This window comes from Eptatretus burgeri, chromosome 4, assembly GCF_056783735.1.
Source record: "Eptatretus burgeri isolate ZD-2024b chromosome 4, Ebu_testis_v1, whole genome shotgun sequence".
Taxonomy (NCBI): domain Eukaryota; kingdom Metazoa; phylum Chordata; class Myxini; order Myxiniformes; family Myxinidae; genus Eptatretus; species Eptatretus burgeri.
The window spans coordinates 103,385,284-103,392,783 of NC_140964.1; the positions used below are offsets into that span (position 1 = coordinate 103,385,284).

The window sequence follows — 7,500 nt, forward strand, 5'->3', positions numbered from 1 at the left end:
TAATGGAATGTTTTATTGTGATAATGTCATTTATGTATCCTCTGGTATAAATTCAGCATGGATTCACTGTGAATTGATTGATGGTGCTAATAATGATGGAATAAGAACAAATACAGTATTTTCATTCAGTGCATACGCAACCCCAATTGGTTATAAATTCAATATGGAACCAAAAAAACTGGTTTATCTACCCATGTCTGGAAAAACCATATCCATCTATAATTCCAGCAATCTCTGTGTGTGTGTTTGTCTGTCTGTCTGTCTGTCTGTCTGTCTGTCTGCAACCGCCATTTCTCGACGACCGCCGGTCCGATCTGATTGAAACTTAACCAGGAATATTGCCGGGGCCCCGCGGATGTGCTTTTCAAAGTTTGATATTAATCGGACGAGTGGTTCCCAAGTTACGGCCATTTATCTGTCGACCAATGACAGGACACGGTGCTATGACATCACGAATGACATCACAATTAATGTTTATTTATTTATTATTATTTCTTTTGCGCGATTGAAACTTGCCAGGAATATTGCTGGGGACCCGCGGATGTGCCTTTTCGAGGTTTGAGAGAGAGAGAGAGAGAGAGAGAGAGAGAGAGAGAGAGAGAGAGAGAGAGAGAGAGAGAGAGAGAGAGAGAGAGAGAGAGAGAGAGACATAGAGAGATAGAGAGATAGAGAGAGAGAGAGAGAGAGAGAGAGAGAGAGAGAGAGAGAGAGAGAGAGAGAGAGACTGCACATACTGGCACTCACCTACGGGCACGCACCTACGGGCCCGCCCCTATGGGCCCGTACTAGTACAGAGTAAATTTTAGGATAACTGACCAAGATAATCGCATGATTTATTTTAATGGAGAAATTATATCCATCAGAATTCACCTACATGAAGTTTCCAATAAATAAATACAATGGTTGTTGTAAGGAAACACGAGTTGGGAAAATATAAAATAATTACATGGGATGGGATGTTTCTTTACCCATACTATAAGGGGGGAGGTATGTATCTTCATAGAGGATACTATAAACCTAAGAGACAACGGGGTGTAGGACATCAATTTAGAAATAAAGGAGATGGGATAATTGATACTCTAATGGGTATAGGTTCAACTATTCTTAAACATAGAGCACTCATTGATTCAACTGCTTCTGCTGTGAGAAATGTAGCAGGTGCTATAAAGATTATAAAAGATGCCCAAAGGGAATCTCTTTAATTGCAAGCAATAATAAAATTAAGAAAGGCAAAACTGTATTGTCTCCACAAGAACGACAGGAAATAATTCAAATACTTGGATCAGGGTTTGAAAAGTTTTAACATCTATGTTTTTTTTCCAAAATATATGCAAGTGTGGAAGCAATTGATGGTATCTATGATTTGGATGTTACCATTATCATCTCAAACTCCACTAAAAAGGAAGACTACTTCAAGGTAAATGCTATAACAGGAACAGACTGGAATACAAATGGAACAAAATGTTTTGAAATAAATAATCAACAAACGTATTTAAATCTCGCCGATAGTTTCTTGTGTAAATTTACATTCACTAAGGTTGGAAATAAAACAAATGCTACACTCGTAAATGATTTCTTCTGGAAAATGTTTGATCGTGTTTGTTTGTATATTGAGCACAAGAAGTTGAAGTGGTTGATTATATCTCTGCTACATCTGAAATGATGAAATTTATACTGTATTCATGTTGTGATAGAATGGGTAAGGGGGCTGTTGAAGGTGTTTTTTTTCCTGATATGGCAATGGGAACAATTTCAGACTCTGGTATACTCAAAGAAAGCAATGTATAATGATGATACAAAAGCAGGTAATCTTTTCCTGTGGCAGTTCCTCTTAAAGGAATATTGGGATTTTGTGATTATGATAAAGTTCTGTATGGACTTAAAATTAGATTTTGACTGCAAAGGAATGATAATGAAAATAGATTGCTTTTTGGTGTTGGTAGTGCTTTTTGTGATCAGAATAAATTAGTTATTGATGAAATGAGTTGGGAAATTTGTGAATATACTCCGAATCTTAAAACTGAAGAGATGCTGAATAGAAGACTTAACTCAAAGAAAACACAAAATGTATGATACCTTAAAAGAAGATGTCAACAGGTTAAATGAAACCAAACCACTTACACATGGAATTTGGGCATTATCGAAGGAAAGCCATGATACCTATGGCTCATTTTTAAGAAACCAGATGGAGAAACTGCTACTGATAAGAATAATGTGTTAAGTGATAATGCTAAGGTGAAACAACTTCGGGTTTCTCTGGACGGAACATTTTATCCACGAGATAGATTGGAAATTGATTGGGAAAAAATGATTATGCTGAAGCATACAAGTCTTACTAAAAGGTGTGTGAAAGCAATTGTAATAAAGAACCCATTTTGGATATGGAAGCGTTTAAAAAACTTTATTAAATCTATGCAATTTACCTGTGTGCTCAAAAGGAAACTATAAAGTCTAATCGAGTAGATACTTCCCTATACCTTGAAGGAGGAGAAAATGAAGAAGTTTACACATATTGTTTGCTTTTGGAAGAAACAGAATTGCAGATTAGTACAGATAATGGTGTTATGATTAGTCTCAAATAATTTTTTGATAAATAAATGAGTAGTAAAGTGTCAACTGGGGTATATGTTAATCAAAGCAATCTTAATAAATCTTGTATTCAAAATCAAAAGCCTTGTATGATTAACGTTAATACAATTCAGAGAAAAGGAGCAGTAAGAATTGATGTTTTGCTCACAAGAGAACAGGTTAAAATCTTGAACGATACTGGCTCACTTAAAATTAAAATGTCAAAATCAATGTTGAAGAAATATTCAATAAGAGAGACGAGTGGAGGATTTCTCCCATTTCTAATTCCTTTATTTGAGTGTTTCAGTGGTGCTGGTGATGTTGCTGGGATGATGCACGGTGGCTTTCATCTCTTTAGTAAAGTTTCACGAACCAAAATGAACTGTACAAAAACAGAAGTCCTGTGGCTTGAACCCTCTAACTACCTCACCCCCCTCATCTCCTCTCCTCTTCTCTACCTGTAAATATTATTTGGAGGAGAGATGGGATTCAATATTTGGGTATTTTCCTTGGTCCCAGCAATGTTGTGAGGCTCAAATTGGAAGGCTTGCTTTGACACATATAACTGTTTTTACTGAATTGGAAATGCCTACCCTGTCAACTGTCTTACCTGGGCAGAATACTAGTAATAGACAACCAGGTTACCTCCATCTTATGGCACAAGGTCCTTGCTTTACAGCCACCCACTGCATTGGAGGATGAAACACAAAAGTTTGTCACTCACTTTTCTGGTCTGGAAAACACTTGCTGCGACCAGAAGGGCTGAACCTACCAATGTCTGAGGGTGGCCAAGGCATTGTTAATGTGAAATGCCGCATTGTGGCCTTCCGTCTATGAATGACTTGGGCGTTTTTTTTGTACGAGCCCCTGCTGGCTTGGAGAAACCTTATCAACTGCAACTTGTGTCAAGCTGGGAAACTGGGCTATCATCAGGAGTTGTACCTGATGGACTTTGACCAAAGTTGAATTATCGCTCCTGCTTTCCATTCACGAAAGTCAAGTAAATAATTGGCAAGCTTTCACATATCTCCGCTACCTCACTACGTATGAGTGGTCGATGTTTTTCACTGATATATTTTATAACTCACTCTTTGAAAGATTTGATATTGACAGAATTTTTATCCAGCAATTAATCAATGCCTCAATAACCAAATTGTGCCACCTCAAAAGCAATGTAAATGATTGATGATGAAGTGTTGCTCTTTCCCCAGCCACTGTCATTAGGTTTTGTTGCAGAATAAACTAGAACGGTACTTGGTAGAGCGCATCCCTCCACCAAGCTGAACAGTTTATGTTTTGTATCCCACTAATAGGCCAGATCCGGATCCGGATCCTTAACTGGATCAGGATCTTTCAAACCTGCACCAAAACCTAATCAATTCGTCCTTGTCATGCATACAACCTGTCCACTAAGTTTTGGCCGAATCTGTCCCCAACATTGTGAAATATCATGCTATATATCGGTTTTGGCCCTATCTCTCAATGATGAAGAATCACATTAAAAAAATTAAATTCTCTTATCCGGATCTTCACCAAAATCGAAACACTTTGTCCTTGTCACACACCCAACCTGTCCACCAAGTTTTGTCCGAATCAGTGTACCACTTTTTCAAATATCATGCTATATATTGGTTTTGGCCCTATCTCTCAATGGTGAAGAATCATTAAGGAAAGTTAAAAATTTTAGTATCCAAATTTGGATCTTCACCAAAATCGAATGAATTTGCCTTGTCGCACAACCAGTCTGTCCACTGTGGAAGAAATTAACTCAAGTTTCATCCAGAACCATCCATAACTTTTTCAGATATCCTGCTCACAAACAGATGCACAGAAAGACAAGCAAACAGGCGTAAAAACATAACCTCCATGCACCTTCGGTGGCAAAGGTGAGAAGTTTTTTAAATTGATGCTCCGTACTTGTTGTACCTCCAAAACTTGGTGGAATCCTCTCACACCTTCCTCTGAGTCGCATCCACTTTTGCTTCCTAGTCTCCCCCCCCCCCCCTTCCCCAATCTTCATTTATCTTCATAGTTCTCCCAATATAGAGCCTATGAAATTCAGCTGCTCTCTTTCTTTTTTCTGGTAACAACTGTAAAACCTTGCAACTACAACGTTTAAAAGCTCCTTTTCCTTCCTTGTCCACCCTTGCACCTTGTAAGTGGTCTGTAGTCCTGCCACATACCCATTCTTTATGCCCTAATCGGGGATAGTATTACAAACAACCTGTGCCGTAACACGTTCATGACCACCAATGGAAAATTGCCCATTTTTTATGAATCTCCATTATTCACCACTTTTCACAAGCGATAAGTGAGCAGTGTCCCTTTTGTGGACAAAATGAAACCTTGTCCGATGCAATCGTCTAACCGCTCCGTTTCTTTTATTGAAAACGCTATTTGCTCGCCGAGTTCTCTTGATTTCAGTTTTCCAAATCTCATTTTGGTCCCTGTGGTCTTTTTAACCTCCCAACGAGAGTTCTAGTTAATTTTTTTTCATTTCCCAAGCTAGGTTGGCAATCTATAAAACTAGAAAGTCACGGATACAGAATGATTTGTCGAGCAGGGATGCCTTGGTAATGTTTAAAGCCCTTTGTGTAAGCCGGATCAAGCTGGAATTTTACCGTCACCCTCATCCCAGTCAGTCACAAGCATTTGATAAACTATGGTGAATAAATGATGGATTATTTTTTTTGGGCAAAAATCTCTGATGGTTAGTTAGTGTTTACTTCGTTGTCTTATTTTACATTTTGCTGGTCAATCTTTTGTGTCATGGATAATTATTTGTAACTTGTTTTTTTTTCTCTCTTTTTGAGTTGCATTGTTATAACTCTCTTTTTTATACCTTTGTATTAAAAGGATATAAAAGTCAAGTGTATATTTTATCTCTCTCTTTAACCGATGCTGGAATCCTTTACCAGACGCAATTATTTGACGAGAGAGTCAGAGAGAGGAGATTACATAGCGATATGCGATCATTCCACGCCACCGCATCCTTCTCTCCCACCTCGATCGCCCTCTGTCTTCCTCTCCTCTCCTATCCCGTCTCACTTTCTTTCAATCCTATTTAATGCCCCTCCCTCCACCTCCACCTCTACGCACCTGCTGCTCTGCGTGCATCTTTCCCTCGGTGTTGTTGAACCACTAAGCCCTGCCCTGCGCCAGCCCAACACCCACCCTCTTTTCCTTCCTGGCCAGATATTTCTGCCTCAGAATCTCCAGATGTCTCTCCCCTTACCTCCGTCTCCCTGCCTTTCTCCTGCACCCTCCCGCCCGCTCATCCCACCGGTGCGCAGCGCTGTGCTGATGTACGACTGCTGTCTGCACTGACAGCAGGCGGGAGCGAGGGAGGAAGCTGAAGTAAAGGAGGGAGGGGGAGTGCGAGAAAACAGCAGAGACAGAGAGGGAGAGCTGGGGAAGAGCGATTGGAGAGAGAAAGAGAGAGAGAGAGACAGAGACGGAGACAGACAGACAGTCAGACGGGAAAGATATCCTGAAAGAGTAAAGGTAGGGAAAAGCTTTTCCAACAGAAGTGAGGGAAACAATTAGCGAGAGAGAGAGAGAAGAGAGAGACAGAGAGAGCTGGAGAGTGAGAGACAGAGAGAGAGAGAGAGAGAGAGAGAGAGAGAGAGAGAGAGAGAGAGAGAGAGAGAGAGAGAGAGAGCTGGGAGTGAGAGAGAGAGAGAGAGCTGGGAGTGAGAGAGAGAGAGAGAGCTGGGAGTGAGAGAGAGAGAGAGAGAGCTGGGGGGGAGAGGGAGAGGGAGAGAGAGAGAGAGAGAGAGAGAGAGCTGGGAGTGAGAGAGAGAGAGAGCTGGGAGTGAGAGAGAGAGAGAGCTGGGAGTGAGAGAGAGAGAGAGCTGGGAGTGAGAGAGAGAGAGAGAGCTGGGAGTGAGAGAGAGAGAGAGAGCTGGGAGTGAGAGAGAGAGAGCTGGGAGTGAGAGAGAGAGAGAGCTGGGAGTGAGAGAGAGAGAGAGAGAGAGAGAGAGAGCTGGGAGTGAGAGAGAGAGAGCTGGAGAGTGAGAGAGAGAGAGCTGGAGAGTGAGAGAGAGAGAGCTGGAGAGTGAAAGAGTGCTGGAGAGAGAGAGTGCTGGAGAGAGAGAGTGCTGGAGAGAGAGAGAGAGAGAGAGAGAGAGAGAGAGAGAGAGAGAGAGAGAGAGAGAGAGAGAGAGAGAGAGAGAGAGAGAGAGAGAGAGTGCTGGAGAGAGAGAGTGCTGGAGAGAGAGAGTGCTGGAGAGAGGGAGAGAGAGTGCTGGAGAGAGAGAGCTGGAGACAGAGAGCCGGAGAGAGAGTGCTGGAGAGAGAGAGAGAGAGCTGGAGACAGAGAGCTGGAGACAGAGAGCTGGAGACAGAGAGCTGGAGAGTACGCGACGTTACAACTTGCACAACTGGAATTGCGAAACAGGTACAGTGAATATTTTCTTGTTATTTTGATCTGTTGTGAACTCGTAGAGTTGTGTGTGTGTGTGTGTGTGTGTGTGTGTGTGTGTGTGTGTGTGTGTGTGTGTGTGTGTGTGTGTGTGTGTGTGTGTGTGTGTGTGTGTGTGTGTGTGTGTACATATGTTTATCCTCTATTTGAATGGCTGCTGCATGAGTTATAATTGCATCTTTTGGGAGTGTGCAAGGCCATTAGCAACAATGCACAGTCGTTTTCAAGTGCTCACATATACTTGAGCATTCACAGACATTAGTACACACATATATGTATATGTATATGTATATGTATGTATATGTATATATATATATGTATATATATATATATATATATATATATATATATATATATATATATATATATATATATATATATATATATATATATATATATATATATATACATATACACACACACACACACACACACGTTTGAGCACACTGACTTTGTATATGCACACAATTGCATGCATACAAGCACGCACATATACATGATCCACCTTG

At 40.8% G+C, this 7,500-nt stretch overlaps 2 protein-coding genes across 5 annotated transcripts in view; one reads left to right on the forward strand and one right to left on the reverse strand.

The window, feature by feature from the left end:
• LOC147028800 (carbohydrate sulfotransferase 8-like) overlaps positions 1-7,500 on the forward strand; it is a 303,172-nt gene that overhangs the window by 124,433 nt on the left and 171,239 nt on the right. For 3 of the 4 annotated variants that reach the window (XM_085879517.1, XM_085879520.1, XM_085879516.1), the window contains exon 1: positions 6,549-6,967. The exons of the other annotated variant lie outside the window; for it this stretch is intronic. The gene's annotated coding sequence lies outside the window, so the exon portion shown is untranslated. Of the gene's footprint in view, positions 1-6,548; positions 6,968-7,500 lie in introns of those variants that run through there. 4 annotated transcript variants of the gene reach the window in all.
• The window catches only part of LOC147028801 (uncharacterized), a 328,207-nt gene that overhangs the window by 40,659 nt on the left and 280,048 nt on the right, over positions 1-7,500 (reverse strand). The gene's annotated exons all lie outside the window — the stretch shown is intronic.